At 47.0% G+C, this 16,385-nt stretch overlaps 1 protein-coding gene and 1 pseudogene across 1 annotated transcript in view; both read left to right on the plus strand.

Annotated features, from left to right (window-relative positions):
• The window catches only part of LOC104667537 (protein PMS2CL-like), a 1,213,215-nt gene that overhangs the window by 797,001 nt on the left and 399,829 nt on the right, over positions 1 to 16,385 (plus strand). The gene's annotated exons all lie outside the window — the stretch shown is intronic.
• LOC115898236 overlaps positions 1 to 16,385 on the plus strand; it is a 52,484-nt pseudogene that overhangs the window by 18,723 nt on the left and 17,376 nt on the right.

Genomic DNA, 16,385 nt, shown 5'->3' on the forward strand with positions numbered 1-16,385 from the left:
GCTATCCTAATAATCTATATATAATTATGTAATCACCTGATGCTCTGCTGATTGACAATTGTTCTATAATTATGTAATCGCCTGATGCTCTACTAATTGACAATTGTTCTATAAGATACTATATAAGCTTGTAGTAAAAATCATTCGGGGCTGTCAGCCCTTTGCTGGGCTGCAGTCTTGTCTGTGTCTTCTTGTATGTTGTGTCTGGTGTCTTTATTGTCTCTCGCCACCTTGCCTCTCCCCTTTGGGTTACCTTGGACACGCTAGGGCTGGACCCCGGCACACCATATTGGCCAGGCTGGTCTCGAACTCCCGACCTCAGGTGATCCATCTGCCTCGGCCTCCCAAAGTGCTGAGATTACAGGCGTGAGCCACCGTGCCCTGCCGTGTTCTGGATTTTTGTCATCCTGATAGGTTTGTAGTGGTATCTCATTATTTTAATTTGCGTTTTCCCAATGACATATGATATGAAGCATCTTTTCATATGCATATTTGCCACCTGTGTATCTTCTTTGGAAAGATGTCTCTTAAGGTCTTTGGCCCATTTAAAACTCAGGTTTTTTTTCTATTGTTGAGTTTTAAGAGATCTTGGTATGTTTTGGTTAATAGTCCTTCTTTATCAGCTCTATCTTTAGCAAACATTTTCTCCCAGTCTGTAGCTTGTCTTTTCATTCTCTTGACAACATCTTTCAGAGAGAAGAAATTTTTGAATTCAATGAAGTCCAACTTATCAATTCCTTTTTTTTTTTTTTTTTTTTTGAGATGGAGTTTCACTCTTGTTGCCCAGGCTGGAGTGCAATAGCACGATCTCAGCTCACTGCAAGCTCCTCCTCCCGGGTTCACGCTGTTCTCCTGCCTCAGCTTCCTGAGTAACTGAGACTACAGGAGCCTGCCAGCACGCCCGGCTAATTTTTTTGTGTTTTTAGTAGAGACGGGGTTTCACCTTGTTAGCCAGGATGGTCTGATCTCCTGACCTCGTGATCCGCCCGCCCCAGCCTCCCAAAGTGCTGGGATTACAGGTGTGAGCCACTGCGCCCGGCCGTGCCCGGCCAGATCTTAATCTTTCAGTGAGCCTGTGCCTCTGGACTGGACTTCGTAAGTGCTTATTAACACCCCCAACTCACCGCTTAGGCGGGACAGGATGGCTCCCGGGGCTGGGGTTGGGTTTTTCCTTTTCTCCAGGTGGACAGCTAGGGCCAGCTGGAGTTGGGGATTTTCCTTCCCCCAGGTCAGGGAGGCGCTGATGAAGCCCCCCAGGTTCGGCTGTGGTTAAGTAGTTTCTCCTGAGGGTTGAACTTGTTAAGAACAGAAAGCCGGGCTTGTCTCTTTTCCCCTCCCCTTGCTGGAGGCACGAGGGGATTTTTCTCTAATATTCACTCTGAGAACCTGGTTGAGCCCCTGAAGGTAAAAGTCACAAGAGCACGGGGCGCCCTGTCTTGGTCCTCTCGGTTTTTTTTTTTTTTTTTTTGAGACGGAGTTTCGCTCTTGTCGCCCAGGCTGGAGTGCAGTGGCAGGATCTCTGCTCTCTGCAAGCTCCACCTCCCAAGTTCACGCCATTTTCCTGCCTCAGCCTCCCGAGTAGCTGGGATTACAGGCGCCCGCCACCACGCCTGGTTAATTTTTTGTATTTTTAGTAGAGATGGGGTTTCACTGTGTTAACCAGGATAGTCTCGAACTCCTGACCTCGTGATCCGCCCGCCTTGGCCTCCCTAAGCGCTCCTTTTACAGTCGTGAGCCACCGCGCCCGGCCCTGCTGGGAGTTTTTATGTCTCGGGCTTCTTCAGCGGGTACAGCAATTCAGCTCCTCAGCCGCTCTGCTCTTCCCACCCCTCTTCACTGGGTCCTGTGTGGGGCTTCTGCTCGTGGGTTTCTACTCAGGTAAGTTTTAATTCTCTGTATCCTGTCTCTCCAAGTTTGCGGCCGGGAGTTTGCCCTGTGACTGACTTCCAGGGACGGATCTCAGAGGAGTTGTTGACTTTTCAGTTTGTTCAACTATTTACTTGTGAACTAAGCGAGGTGACTTCCAAGATCCTTCTGTGCCAAACTGCAAGTCCTGTCTGGCTGTTTGTAGGCGCTTGGTCCACCCGTATGTGAAACTAGGTTTGTGGGGATTTAGACAAGGCATGGCGGATTTCTCTCCCATGACCCTTGATAGTTTTGGTCGGTTCTTGATAGAAGTGGGGATATTTAAATGAGCCTGTCAAATATGCTCCTGTAACACGAAGACGTAGTTTTTTCAGGGCCAGGTATGGTGGCTCCAGCCTGTAATCCAGCACTTTGAAAGGCTGAGGCGGGAGGATCAGTTGAGGCCAGGAGCTTGAGACCAGCCTGGGCAACATGGCAAACCCAGTCTCTCTTTTTTTTTTTTGAGATGGAGTCTTGCTCTGTTGCTCAGGCTGGAGTGCACCGGTGCGATTTTGGCTCACTGCAACCTCCGCCTCCCAAGTTTGAGCTATTCTCCGGTCTCAGGCTCTGAAGTACCTGGGATTACAGGCGCCCACCACCGTGCCCAGCTAATTTTTGTATATATGTGTGTATATATGTGTGTGTGTATGTATATATATTTAATTGAGGTGGAGTCTTGCTCTGTCACCCAAGCTGGTGACAGTGGCCGGATCTCAGCTCACTGCAACCTCCACCACCCAGGTTCAAGTGATTCTTGTGCCTCAACCTCCTGAGTAGCCAGAACTACAGGCGCCTGCCACCACGCCCAGCTATTTTTCTGTATTTTTAGTAGAGACGGGGTTTCACTGGTTTAGGCAGGATTGTCTTGGTCTCCTGACCTTGTGATCCTCCTATCTCTGCCTCCCAAAGTGCTGGGATTACAGGCGTGAGTCACCGTGCCCGGCAGATATTTCCCCTTTACAGTTCCCAGCTGACAAAAGAGAAAGTCGTTCTTTGCACGCCGACCTCAGAGGCAGAGAATGATGCAATCTCACGAAGACACGTTAAATAAATGAGGAATTCTTGCCACAGCTCTGTGGTCTCTGATATCAGCATCTCTACATTCATCCCTGGCCAACTCTCTCTTCCTCCATCAGTCAAAAAATTATTTTTTATTCCTAATGACATAGGACAAAGCCTCTGATAAAATCAGCCAAAAGCCCAGCAGCCCAAGTGGATGTTCCCTGCTATCTTTTTGGTATCAAAGTTCCATTGTATTTCCAAGCAACAACAAAAAATAGGTACAAGGCTATGAAAGCTATCTGAATGGTAAAAGACTGGTTTTGTTTGTTTCTGTTGGGTTTCGTTTTAATCTAAGAGGTTGGACTCAGTGCTGTTGCCACTTGGCTCCAGAGCACCGTAATTCTGAGATTCTCTGTTGCTATAGGGATGAGATGATATGATTCAAATGCACCACATGTTCTGTTGCTAAGGTAATTACAGGCATCCTCACCCTTTCCATCAGGGCTGGCTTTGCCATGGATAAACTGAGCATGAGGTCTTGGGTACAGACAGAGAAGGAAAAATAAGCTATGTGTGGAAAATTTTAGAGGAAGTTTGCCATTTCTTTTCTTTCTTTCTTTTTTTTTTTTTTTTGAGATGGAGTCTCTGTTGTCCAGACTGGAGTACAATGATGTGATCTCAGCTCACTGCAACCTCCGGCTCCTGGGTTCAAGTGATTTTCCTGCCTCAGTCTTTCAAGTGGCTGGGATTACAGGCATGTGCCACCACATCCAGCTAATTTTTTTTTTTTTTCACCATCTTGGCCAGTGTTCGAACTCCTGACCTCAGGTGATCCACCTGCCTCAGCCTTCCAAAGTGCTGGGATTACGGGTGTGAATCATTGCACCAGCCAGAGGAAGTTTTTAAAAAAGAAAAAAAAGTATACTTGCTGTTGCTGCTTGACCTGGGTGACCGCATGGTGACAGCCAGCAAAGTGGACAGCATGATTACTTGTATCCTCAGGGAAGTGGCCAGTGACTGCTGTTTCACAGGGACCTGATGATCTGATGGACAGATGGCTTGCCCAGAGCCACTGGCTGGCAGAGAGACCCAGAAAATTTGGGTGCTCCGGGAAGTATCAAAACCTTTCACATTTCCAGACCAAGGGGAAAGGGGATTGAGTAAAAAGAGACATGAAGGAACTTTCTGGGAGCATGGACACTTCTGTATCCTGATTGGATTTCAGTTACATGGGTGTCTAAACCCATTAAACTGCATACTTAGACTCCATGTGTTCACAGACAATGTAATTTCATCAATAAAAGCAATCCTTCAGCTGTTTTAGGATGAGAAGGGAGGTGAGGGATGGGCGATGAGGATAGAAGTGGGAATGTGATGATCCTTCCGCCTCAGCTTCCCGGTGTGCTAGGATTACAGGAGTGAGCCACCATGCCCGGCCTATTTACTGATTATTTTAAGACAGTCTCATTCTGTTGCACGGGCTGGAGTGCGGTGGTGCAATCATAGCTCACTGAAGTCTTGAACTCATGGTTTGGAGGAGGTTTCCTCAAGCAATCCTCCCCGCTCAGCCTCCCAAGTAGCTGGGACAACAGGCACACATCACCATGCCTGGCTAATTTTTAAATTTTTTGTAGAGATGGGATGTCGCTATGTTGCACAGGCTGGTCTGGAACTCCTGGCCTCAAGTGATCCTCCCACCTCAGCCTCCCAAAGTGCTGGGATTGCAGGCCTGAGCCACAGTGCCCCACCAAGAGTGGAGTTCTAAATTACGGTTGTCTCCCCTCTTATTAACAGTTTCAGTTACCCGAGGTCAACCACAGTCCAAAAATACTAACTGGAGAAAAGAGAAAGCAATGCTTCAGACTAGGCAGGGAGAGAGCAGCCTGGAACCACAGGAGAGCAGCCCTCTCCTGTCTCTGGACGAGACTGTTTCACATGCTAGAGAGCTGGCTTAGCATTTGCTACAGTGTGCGTTTCCTGCTTGCTGGGGGCAGGGCATGAAGCTTGGGCTTGGGTTTCATATACACGACCCTGCAGGGGCCTCTGAGGATGTCAGTGCCAGCCTCACCCTCCTTTGCCCTCAGTCCAGGCCATCTGAGTTTCTTGTCCTCCTTCCTTCCAGGACTGGGACACAGTGTCCAGAGAGCACAGCATTAGAGTAGGAGTTTGGGAAGCAGATTTCTCGTCCCTACCTGATATGGTTAGGGTTTGGGTCCCCACCCAGAATCTCATCTTGAATTGTAATCCCATAATCCCCACGTGTCAAGGTGGGGTAATCGGACCAGGTAGAGGTCATCGGATCATGGCGACAGTTTCCCCCATTCTGCTCCCATGATTGTGAGTCTTGAGGTATCTGATGGTTTTATAAGCACTGGCATTTCCCCTGCTTGCACTCACTCCATCCAGCCTCCTGAGAAGAAGGTGTCTGCTTCTCCTTTGCCTTTCGCCATGATAGTAATTTTCCTGAGGCCTTCCCAGCAATGTGGAACTGCGAGTCAGTTAAACCTCTTTCCTTCATAAATTACCCAGTCTCTGGATTATTTCTTTTTTTTTTTTTTTTTAATTTTGTTTGTTTTTGAGTCTGAGTCTCACTCTGTTGCCCAGGCTGGAATGCAGTGGTATGATCTCAACTCACTGCAACCTCTGCCTCCTGGGTTCAAGTGATTCTCCTGCCTCAGCCTCTGGAGTAGCTGGCATTACAGGTACCCACCACTATGCCTGGCTAATTTTTGTATTTTATTAGAGATGGGGTTTTACCATGTTAGCCAGGCTGGTCTTGAACTCCCGACCTCAGGTGATCTGCCCGACTTGGCCTCCCAAAGTGCTGGGATTATAGCCGTGAGCCACTGTGTATTTTCTTTCCTTTCTTTCTTTATTTTTTTTGAGATGGAGTCTTGCTCTGTCACCCAGGCTGGAGTGCAGTGGCATGATCTCAGCTCACTGCAAGCTCCGCCTCCCAGGTTCACACCATTCTCCTGCCTCAGCCTCCTGAGTCGCTGGGATTACAGGCACCCACCACCACACCCAGCTAATTTTTGTATTTTTAGTAGAGACAGGGTTTCACCATGTTGGCCGGGCTGGTCTCGAACTCCTGACCTCAGGTGATCCACCCACTTTGGTCTCCCAAAGTGCTGAGATTACAGGCGTGAGCCACCACGCCTGGCCTATTTTATATTCATATTTTATGTATCCATATTTTTATATTTTACATACAAATATATATTTTTATATTACACAAATATATGTATTCATTATATATATATATAAAATATCAAACCATGGAGACAATGTTAAGCATCTTCCCAGTACATGGCCCCTCATAAAATGCCATTTTTCCTATTGCTATTTTTGTCGCAGCGGAGACTTGGAAACAGGATGGCACAGAAGACCTGGGATGAGCCAGTGCAGTTAACAAGGGGAAGCACATGAATTGGAAAGTTCAGTGAGCTCTTGTTTAGATAATAGGATCCATACATCACCAGTGATATGTTCCTTCATTCTCTTGTGATCCATGGATTCCTTCTCCCTCTCTTCCTTTCCTCCCTCCCTCTCTCTGTTTACATTTGATTTGTAGAAAAAACTGCAGAATTTCTTACAGCCTGGATTTTGCAGATTGTCTCATTGTGGTATCATTTGACATATTTTTCTGCTGCCCCTGTATGTCCTGTAATTTGTTAATTAGATCAAGAGGCTTAGATTCAAGTTCTTCTTTTTTTTTCCAGGATTACTCATAGGTGATTTCGTGTACAGCCTTATAGATGGACAAGATGTCTGGTTTTCTTTTTTTTTTTTTTCAAAAAGATGTCAGTAGTCATTGGTGATCATTACCTAAGGGTGTTTTTGTTTGTTTGTTTGGTTTTGAGACGGAGTCTTGCTCTGTCTCCCAGGCTGGAGTGCAGTGGCACAATCTCTGCTCACTGCAGCCTCTGCCTCCCAGGTTCAAGTGATTCTCCTGCCTCGGCCTCTCCAGTATTTGGGACCAACGATATTAATAATCATATTACATGTGAATGTCTTAGTATGATTTTATATGATTGCGTAGTAGCAGGATGATACTTTATGTTTACATCGATTTATTACAACATAGGTTTATTCTGCTTTTCAAGGATATGGAAAAAATGAACATCTATAAGCAGAGCAATTTATATACATACATATATATATATATATATATATTTTTTTTTTTTTTGTGGCAGAGTCTCACTCTGTGGAATGCAGTGGTGCGATCTTGACTCACTCCAACCTCCGCCTCCTGGGTTCAAGCAATTCTCCTGCCTCAGCCTCCCGAGTAGCTGGGACAACAGGCATGCACCACCACGTCCAGCTAACTTTTGTATTTTATTTATTATTACTTTTTTTGGAGATGGAGTCTTGCTCTGTCACCCAGGCTGCAGTACAGTGGCACAGTCTTGACTCACTGCTCAACCTTTGCCTCCCAGGTTCAAGCAGTTCGCCTGTCTCGGCCTCCTGAGTAGGTAGGGTTAGAGGCGTCCACCACCAGACTTGGCTTATTTTTCTATTTTTTTTTGTAGAAACAGGGTTTCATCATGTTGGCCAGGCTGGTTTTGAACTCTTGACCTCAGGTGAGGTCTGCCTCAGCCTCCCAAAGTGTTGCGATTACAGGCGTGAGCCACTGTGCCCAGCCAATAAGCAGGGCAATTAGAGTCCCTTGTCTCCAGCCCTATGCAGCATATCCCGGCAGCTCTTACTGCTTATTATTTATTTTCCCATCCCTAGAACAGCAAAGGTTTATCCTCTGGTGAAATGGAGAAAATGAATACATTAACTTCAACACTATGCATAGTTTAAGACAGGTGGGAGGGAACTCCTGGTTAATATCACTCATCTGTTTCACTTCTTCCGCTGGAATTCCCTGCATCCTATCTTTTCCCTGTGGTAGAGACCTCTGGTTATTTCTCAATATCTGTTCTCTCCTTCTCATGCAACAGAGCCTTCAATTTTTAGCTAGGGAACGTTGCCTTCCCAGAATGAAGACTCCATTTTCCAGCCTTCTTTGTAGATAGAGGTGGCCATGTGACTGAGATCTGTTCAATGGGATATGAGCAGAAGTGACTTGTGCCTTTTCTGAATCAAGCTCTTAAAAGAAAGGGCATTTGGGATGGGCACGGTGGCTCATGCCTGTAATCCCAGCACTTTGTGAAGCTACGGCTGGCGGATCACTTGAAGTCAGGAGTTCGAGTCCAGCCTGGCCAACATGGTGAAACCCTGTTTCTGCTAAAAATACAAAAATCAGCCAGGCATGGTGGCAGGCGCTTGTCATCCCAGCTATTTGGGAGGCTGAGGCAGGGGAATTGCTTGACCTCAGGAGGAGGAGGTTGCAGTGAGTTGAGATCCCACCACTGCACTCCAGCCTGGGTGACAGAGCGAGACTCCATCTCAAAAAACAAACCAAAAAGTTGGGGTGGGGGCATCCTATCCCCTTCTTTTTCCCCTCTTACTGCTGGCTGAAATACAGATGTGGCCATTTTGAACCATACCTGCTCTAGGGATGGTAGAGCAGTTTTCTTTTTTTTTTTTTTTTTGAGATGGTGTCTTGCTGTGTTGCCCAGACTGGAGTGCAGTGACATGATCATGGCTCATTGTAGTGCTTTGACCTGCTAGGCTCAACCAATTCTCCCATCTCAGCCTCCCGAGTAGCTGGGAGTACAGGTGCATATCGCCATGCCTGGCTAATTTAAAAAAAAAAAAAATTTTTTTTTGTTTTTTTTTGAGATGGAATCTCGCTCTGTCGCCCAGGCTTGAGTGCAGTGGCACGATCTCGGCTCACTGCAAGCTCTGCCTCTTGGGATCACACCATTCTCCTGCCTCAGCCTCCTGAGTAGCTGGGACTACAGGCACCTGCCAGCACGTCTGGCTAATTTTTTGTATTTTTATTAGAGACGGGGTTTCACCGTGTTAGCCAGGAGGGTCTCGATCTCCTGACCTCGTGATCCGCCCGCCTCGGCCTCCCAAAGTGCTGGGATTACAGGTGTGAACCACCAAGCCCAGCTAGAGCACTAGTTTAGGAGTCTAGTTTTCTGACTCCTTTGGAGCCACATGGGTTTTTTTAATGAGAAATAATCATTGGCGATTTTTCTTTTTTTTTGAGGTAGTCTCACTCTGTTGCCCAGGCTGGAGATTAGTGGCATGATCTTGGCTCACTGCAACTTCCACCTTCTGGGTTCAAGCAATCCTCCTGCCTCAGCCTCCCAAATGGCTAGGACTACAGGTGTGCACCACTGCACCTGGCAATTTTTTTTGTTTTGTTTTTTTGTTTTTGAGACAAGTCTCACTCTGTGGTCAGGCTGGAGTGCAATGGCACGACCTTGGCTCACTACAACCTCTGCCTCCCAGGTTCAAGCAATCCTCCTGCCTCAGCCTCCCGATTAGCTGGTACAGGTGCGCACCACCACACCCAGCTAATTTTTGCATTTTTAGTAGAGTCTGGGTTTCACCATGTTGGCCAGGATGGTCTTGATCTCTTGACCTCGTGGTCTGCCTGCCTCGGCCTCCCAAAGTGCTGGGATTACAGGCGTCAGCCACCACTCCCGGCCAATTTTTGTATTTTTTAGTAGAGACAGAGTTTCACCATGTTGCCCAGGCTGGTCTCGAACACCTGGTCTCAGGTGATCCACCCACCTCAGCCTTCCAAAATGCTGGGATTACAGATATGAGCCACCATGTTCGGCTTTATCAGTAATTTTTAGGGCCCTTTTATTTTGGGGACTCTATGACAGCAGGTTTATCCATGTCCTAGATAATAGAGCTGCATACATTTCCAGCTCTCGTTTTGTAATTTGAATTGGAATGTTCCCCTTCCCATTCATTTTATAGGAGTTTTCATGTTATCTTGATATTAGAAGATGATGTCGGTCGGGTGTGGTGGCTCACGCCTGTAATCCCAGCACTTTGGGAGGCTGAGGCGGGTGGATCACGAGGTCAGGAGATCGAGACGATCCTGGCTTAACACAGTGAAACCCCGTCTCTACTAAAAATACAAAAAATTAGCCGGGCGTGGTGGCGGGCGCCCGTAGTCCCAGTTACTCGGGAGGCTGAGGCAGGAGAATGGCGTAAACCCAGGAGGCGGAGCTTGCAGTGAGCTGAGACGAAATGGCGCCACTGCACTCCAGTCTGGGAGACACAGCGAGACTCTGTCTCAAAAAAATAAAAAAGTAAAAAAAAATAAGATGATAGCTGTGAGACTTTTATTGTCTCTCTTACTAGGGAAGAGAGGAAAAAATAAAATTAATAAACAAAAATTTTATCTTTGGAAAAATAAACTAGTGATAGACAAATCTCTGGTGACACTAATCAATATTAAAGAGAAACAAATTGTTGGAAAACTCTCTAAAAATAGATCTAGGAATTTAATTTTTTGTTGTTACTATTTCATAGCAACCATGAATTTATTGGGAAGGAAAACTTTTTCTTTTTCTTTTTTTCTTTCTTTTTTGGAGTGGGAGTCTTAATTTGTTGCCCAAGCTAGAGGGCAGTGGTACCATCTCCGCTCACTGCAATCTCTGCCTCCTGGGTTCAAGCACTTCTCCTGCCTTAGCTTCCCTAGTAGCTGGGATTACAGACGCCTGCCACCACACCCAGCTGATTTTTGTATTTTAGTAGAGACAGGGTTTCACCGTGTTGGCCAGGCTGATCTTGAACTCCTGACCTTGTGATTCGCCCACCTTGGCCTCTCAAAGTACTGGGATTACAGGTATGAGCCCCTTCCCCCAGCCTATTATTACTTTTTCTTGCGACAGGGTCTTGCTCTGTTGGTCAGGTTGGAGTGCGGTGGCGTGATCATAGCTCACTGCAGCCTCAACCTCCCAGGTTCAGGCCATCTTTCTACCTTGGCCTCCCAAAGTGCTGGGATTACAGGTGGGAGCCACTCTGCTAGCCTTTGTACCACTATAAAATAAAGTCAGCCCTTCATATTTGGAAGGGATTGGTTCCAGGACACAACCCCTTTGTATTAGTTCATTCTCATAGTGCTATAAAGAACTACCTGAGAGTGGGTAATTTATGAAGAAAAGAGGTTTAATTGACTCACAGTTCTGCAGGTTGTACAGGAAGCATGGCTGGGGAGGCCTCAGGAAACTGATAATCATGGCGGAAGGTGAGGGGGAAGCAGGAATGTCTTACATGGCCAGAGCAGGAGGAAGAGAGAGAAAGACGGGAGGTGCTACACACTTTTAAACAACCAGCTCTCGTGATAAGTCACTCACTGTCATGAGTACAGCACGATAGGGAAAACCTACCCCCATGATCCAGTCACCTCCCACCAGACCCACCTCCAACACTGGGGATTATAATTTTTTTTTTCCCTGAGATGGAGTCTTGCTTTGTTGCCCTGGCTGGAGTGCAGTGGTGCAATCTCAGCTCACTGCAACCTCTGCCTCCCCGGTTCAAGCAGTTCTCCTGCCTCAGCCTCCCGAGTAGCTGAGATTACAGGCGTGCACCACCACACCCAGCTAATTTTTGTATTTTTAGTAGAGACGGAGTTTCATCATGTTGCCCAGGGTGGTCTCGAACTCCTGACCTCAGGTGATCCGCCCGCCTTGGCTTCCCAAAGTGCTGGGATTACAGGCGTGAGCCACCGCGGCCAGCCGGGGATTATAATTTAACATGAGATTTTGGCGGGGACACAGACCCAAACCATATCACCCTCATACCCAAATCTGCCATACTCAAGTCCCACAGTTGGCCTTGCAGAACTGTGTGTACGAAAAGTTGGGGTTTTATATATTTGAGTTTCACACCCCTCAAATATTGTGTTTTCTGAGTTCAGTTGAAAAAATAAAACCTGCATATAAGTGGACCTTCGAAGTTCAAACCCATGGTGTTTGAGGGTCTATGTAGTGTATTTTCCCCCACTGATCTAAAATGGAAATTTATAGAGAAATCTTGAAAAAGTAATAGGCATAACAAATATCTGAGTTAGAAACGTGTCATGATTAAAGGACAATTTGGAAGAAAATATGTATAACCAAAATGACCTAAATAGGAAGAAGGGAACAAATGACATAAAACTCCAAAAGGATTATTCTTTATATATATATATATGATTTTTTTTTTTTTTTTTTTTTGAGACAGAGTCTTGCTCTGTCGCCCAGGCTGGAGTGCCATCATGCGATCTTGGCTTACTGCAACCTCTGTCTCACTGGTTCAGGTGATTCTCTTTCAAACAATTCTCCTGCCCCAGCCTCCTGAGTAGCTGGGATTACAGGCGCCCACCACCATGCCCAGCTAATGTTTTTATGTTTTTATTTTTATTTTTGAGATCAAGTTTCGTTCCTGTTGCCCAGGATGGAGTGCAATGGTGCACTTTAGGCTCACTGCAACCTCCACCTCCTAGGTTCAAGCGATTCTCCTGCTTCAACCTCCCGAGTAGCTGGGATTACAGGCACGCACCACCACACCTGGCTAATTTTTTTTGTATTTTTAGTAGAGATGGGGTTTCACCATGTTGGTCAGGCTGGTCTTGAACTCCTGACCTCAGGTGATCCACCCATCTTGGCCTCCCAAAGTGCTAGGATTACAGGTATAAGCCACTGCACCCGGCCAATTTTTGTATTTTTAGTAGAGACGGGGTTTCACCATGTTGGCCAAGCTGGTCTCAAACTCCTGACCTCAGGTGATCCATCCACCTTGGCCTTCCAAAGTGTTGGGTTTACAGGCATGAGCCACCGTGCCTGGCCCCAAAAGGATTATTCTAAAAAGAGTCTACACCCACAAGATTTGTAAATGAGTCATTTTTATGGAGATTATTTCTACTGTTTATTTGGGTTTTTTTGAGATAGAGTCATGCACTGTCACTCAGGCTGGAGTGCAGTGGTGCAATCTCGGCTCACTGCAAACCGCCTGCTGGTTCACGCAATTCTCCTGCCTCAGCCTCCTCAGTAACTGGGATTACAGGCGTACACCACCACACTCGGCTAATTTTTTGTATTTTTAGTAGAGCCAGGGTTTCACCGTGTTAGCCAGGATGATTTCGAACTCCTGACTTTGTGATCTGCCCGCCTCTGCCTCCCAAAGTGCTGGGATTACAGGCGTGAGCCACTGCGCCTGGCCTACTGCTTATAATTCTCTCTAGAACCATATGGTAGAAACTGCAGGTAGAAATCTACCACAAGATAGAAATCTATGTAGTTGAATGTGCAAAGGACTCCAATTCCTGATGTCCAAACCTGATCCAGGAAACCAGATACAGAACCTTTTACAAAGACACAAAATCTTTTTGTAGAAACAAAAGGAAAAGCCAGCTGGGCGGCTGGGCATGGTGTCTCATGCCTTTAATCCCAGCACTTTGGGAGGCTAAGATGGGAGGATCCCTTGAGCTCAGGAATTCAAGACCAGGTTGGGGAACATAGACCACATCTCTACAAAAACGAACAAAATTAGCTGGGCATGGTAGCACGCGCCTGTGACCCAAGCTCCTCAGGAGGCTGAGGTGAGAGGATTTCTTGAGCTTTGGAGATCGAGGCTACAGATCACACTATTGCATTCCAACCTGTCTCAAAAAAAAAAAAAAAAAAGGCAATCCCATGTTATAAAAGAAAAGGATTGTTGTTCCTCCCACTCAAAAAAGAGCATGATTAACTGGGCATGGTGGCATATGCCTGTAGTTCCAGCTACTCAGGAGGCTGAGGTGGGAGGATCACCTGAGCCTGGGGAGGTCGAGGCTGCAGTGAGTCGTGATCATGCCACTGCCCTCCAGCCTGGGCAACAGGGTGAAACCCTGGCTCAAAACAATAAAATACCATAAGCTGGATCTAAGAGTAAATTTTAAAAAGTCTCAGTGGCTGTGTCCAATAATTCAAAATAGATTGATATGAAGCTTACTGTTTAAACATGTTAATAACTAAAATGATCATTGGATAATTTTCAAATAAAATCACATAGAAACATTCAGTGTCCCCCTCCACAATACATTAAACCATAAGGAATATCAATTTTAGACAAATATCATACTTGTTTGTTTGAACTCTACAGGCAAGTCCATTAACCTTGTAAAACAGGAATTCTAATTTACTAAGTTATATAAACTAGGATATCCCAAAGTTTTAAACAATAACTTCAAAGGTAGAAATGGTCAAGCATACAAAAAGCATCATTTTAAACTTTATTAAATTTCTTTTACTCTTACTTTGTAAGTTTTGAATAAATTTATTTTAAAAATTATTTTATTTTGTGATGGAGTCTCACTCTGTCGCTCAGGCTGGAGTGTAATGGCATGATCTTGGCTCACTGCAACCTTCGCCTCCTGGGTTTAAGTGATTCTTCTGCCTCAGCCTCCCGAGTAACTGGGATTACAGACACTCGCCACTGCGCCCGGCTAATTTTTGTATTTTTAGTAGAGACAGGGTTTCACCATGTCAGCCAGGCTGGTCTCGAACTCCAGACCTCGTGAGCCGCCCGCCTCAGCCTCCCAAAGTACTGGGATTACAGACGTGAGCCACCGTGCTTGGGTGTTTTTTTGTTTGTTTGTTTTGAGATGGATTCTTGTTCTGTCACCCAGGCTGGAGTGCAATGATACGATCTCAGCTCACTGCAACATCCACTCCCAGGTTCAAGTGATTCTCCTGTCTCAACCTCCTGAGTAGATGGGATTACAGGTGCCCGTCACCATGCCAAGCTTTGTATTTTTAGTAGAGATGAGACTTAGCCATGTTGGCCAGGCTGGTCTCAAACTCCTGACCTCAAGTGATCCACTTGCCTTGACCTCCCAAAGTGCTGAGATTACAGGTCAGCCACCACGCCCGGCCTACAGGTAAAATTTTTTTAAAAAAAGAGATGGGAGTCTCACTGTTTCCCAGGCTAGAGTGCAGTGGAGCAATCCTGGCTCACTGCAGCCTCGATTTCTGACCTCAAGTGATCCTCCCGCCTCAGCCTCCCGAGTATCTGGGATGACAGGAGCAAGCCACCATGCCTGGGTCCCAGACATCATTTTTATGCAGGGGTTCCTCCAAGGTAAATATTGAGATGGGGTACCTCTCACTCCTTGCCTATGAAATGGGAATCATGACATCTGTTTTGGGGACTATCACGAAGACTGAAGCATAGGCCTTAATATAAAAATAAAATTTTTAGTCGGGCACTGTAGCTCACACCTGTAATCCTAGCAGGAGGATTCATTGAGCCCAGGAATTCAAGTCTAGCCTGAGCAACACAGGGAGACCCCATCTTTACAAAATAGAAAATAAAAAAATTACCCTGCATGGTGGTGCGGGCCTGCAGTTTCAGCTACTGGGGAGGTTGATGGTGGGAGGATGGCTTGAGCCCAGGAGTTGGAGGCTACAGTGAGCTATGATCGTGCAGCTGCACTCCAGTTGGGCGACAGAGTCAGACAGAGCCAGAGCATAGTCTTAAAAATTCTCGGCTAGGCGAGGTGGCTCACGCCTGTAATCCCAGCACTTTGGGAGGGCAAGGTGGGCGGTTCACCTGAGGTCAGCAGTTCGAGACCAGTCTGGCCACAATGGTGAAACCCTATCTCTACTAAAAATACAAAAAATTAGCTGGGCATGGTGGGGGGTGCCTGTAATCCCAGCTAATAGGGAGGCTCAGGCAGGAGAACCGCTTGAACCCGGGAGGCAGAGGTTGCAGTGGGACAAGATCATGCCACTGCACCCCAGCCTGGGCAAGGAGCGAAACTCCATCTCTAAATAAATAAATAAATAAATATATATATATATATATATATATTTTTTTTTTTTTTTTTTTTTTTGAGGCAGAGTCTCACTCTGTCGCCAGGGCTGGAGTGCAGTGGCCGGATCTCAGCTCACTGCAAGCTCCGCCTCCCGGGTTTACGCCATTCTCCTGCCTCAGCCTCCCGAGTAGCTGGGATTACAGGCGCCCGCCACTTCGCCCGGCTAGTTTTTGTATTTTTAGTAGAGACGGGGTTTCACCGTGTTAGCCAGGATGGTCTCGATCTCCTGACCTCGTGATCCGCCCGTCTCGGCCTCCCAAAGTGCTGGGATTACAGGCTTGAGCCACCGCGCCCGGCCATAAATAAATATTCTTACGATGATCTCCCCAGGCAACAGACTTTCTAGGAAGGAGGCGCAGTGCCAGACCCAGGTGGGACTTGCGAGTTCGGGCCAGCCATAGCCCGCCCCACGGGATGGGACAGGGCTTGGGGCAGATCAGATCAGACACGTGGGGCCCATGAGGGCCACCCTTCGCCATGGGGGACGTGTAAGAGGGCGCATTCACCCCCAGTTCTGTGTCACCCGAGCCAGGGCGCCACACCCTGCCAGCCCATGGCCACCTCCCATGTGACTGCAGCCGCGGCTGTGGCTGGAAGTACAGCATGGCCTAACCGGAAGCATGGCGTCGTGGGGGGTTCTGGGAGTTGTAGTCCCGGGGAGTTCTTTTACGCAGTGTTTTGGGGTGCGGGACTGCAGTGCGCGCAGTTCTGGACCCCAGGCTGTTCCCACGGCGACTGACACCTCAGACACGTGTGGGAGGGGCGGTGCGCTGGC

The sequence above is a fragment of the Rhinopithecus roxellana genome, chromosome 6, assembly GCF_007565055.1.
Source record: "Rhinopithecus roxellana isolate Shanxi Qingling chromosome 6, ASM756505v1, whole genome shotgun sequence".
Taxonomy (NCBI): domain Eukaryota; kingdom Metazoa; phylum Chordata; class Mammalia; order Primates; family Cercopithecidae; genus Rhinopithecus; species Rhinopithecus roxellana.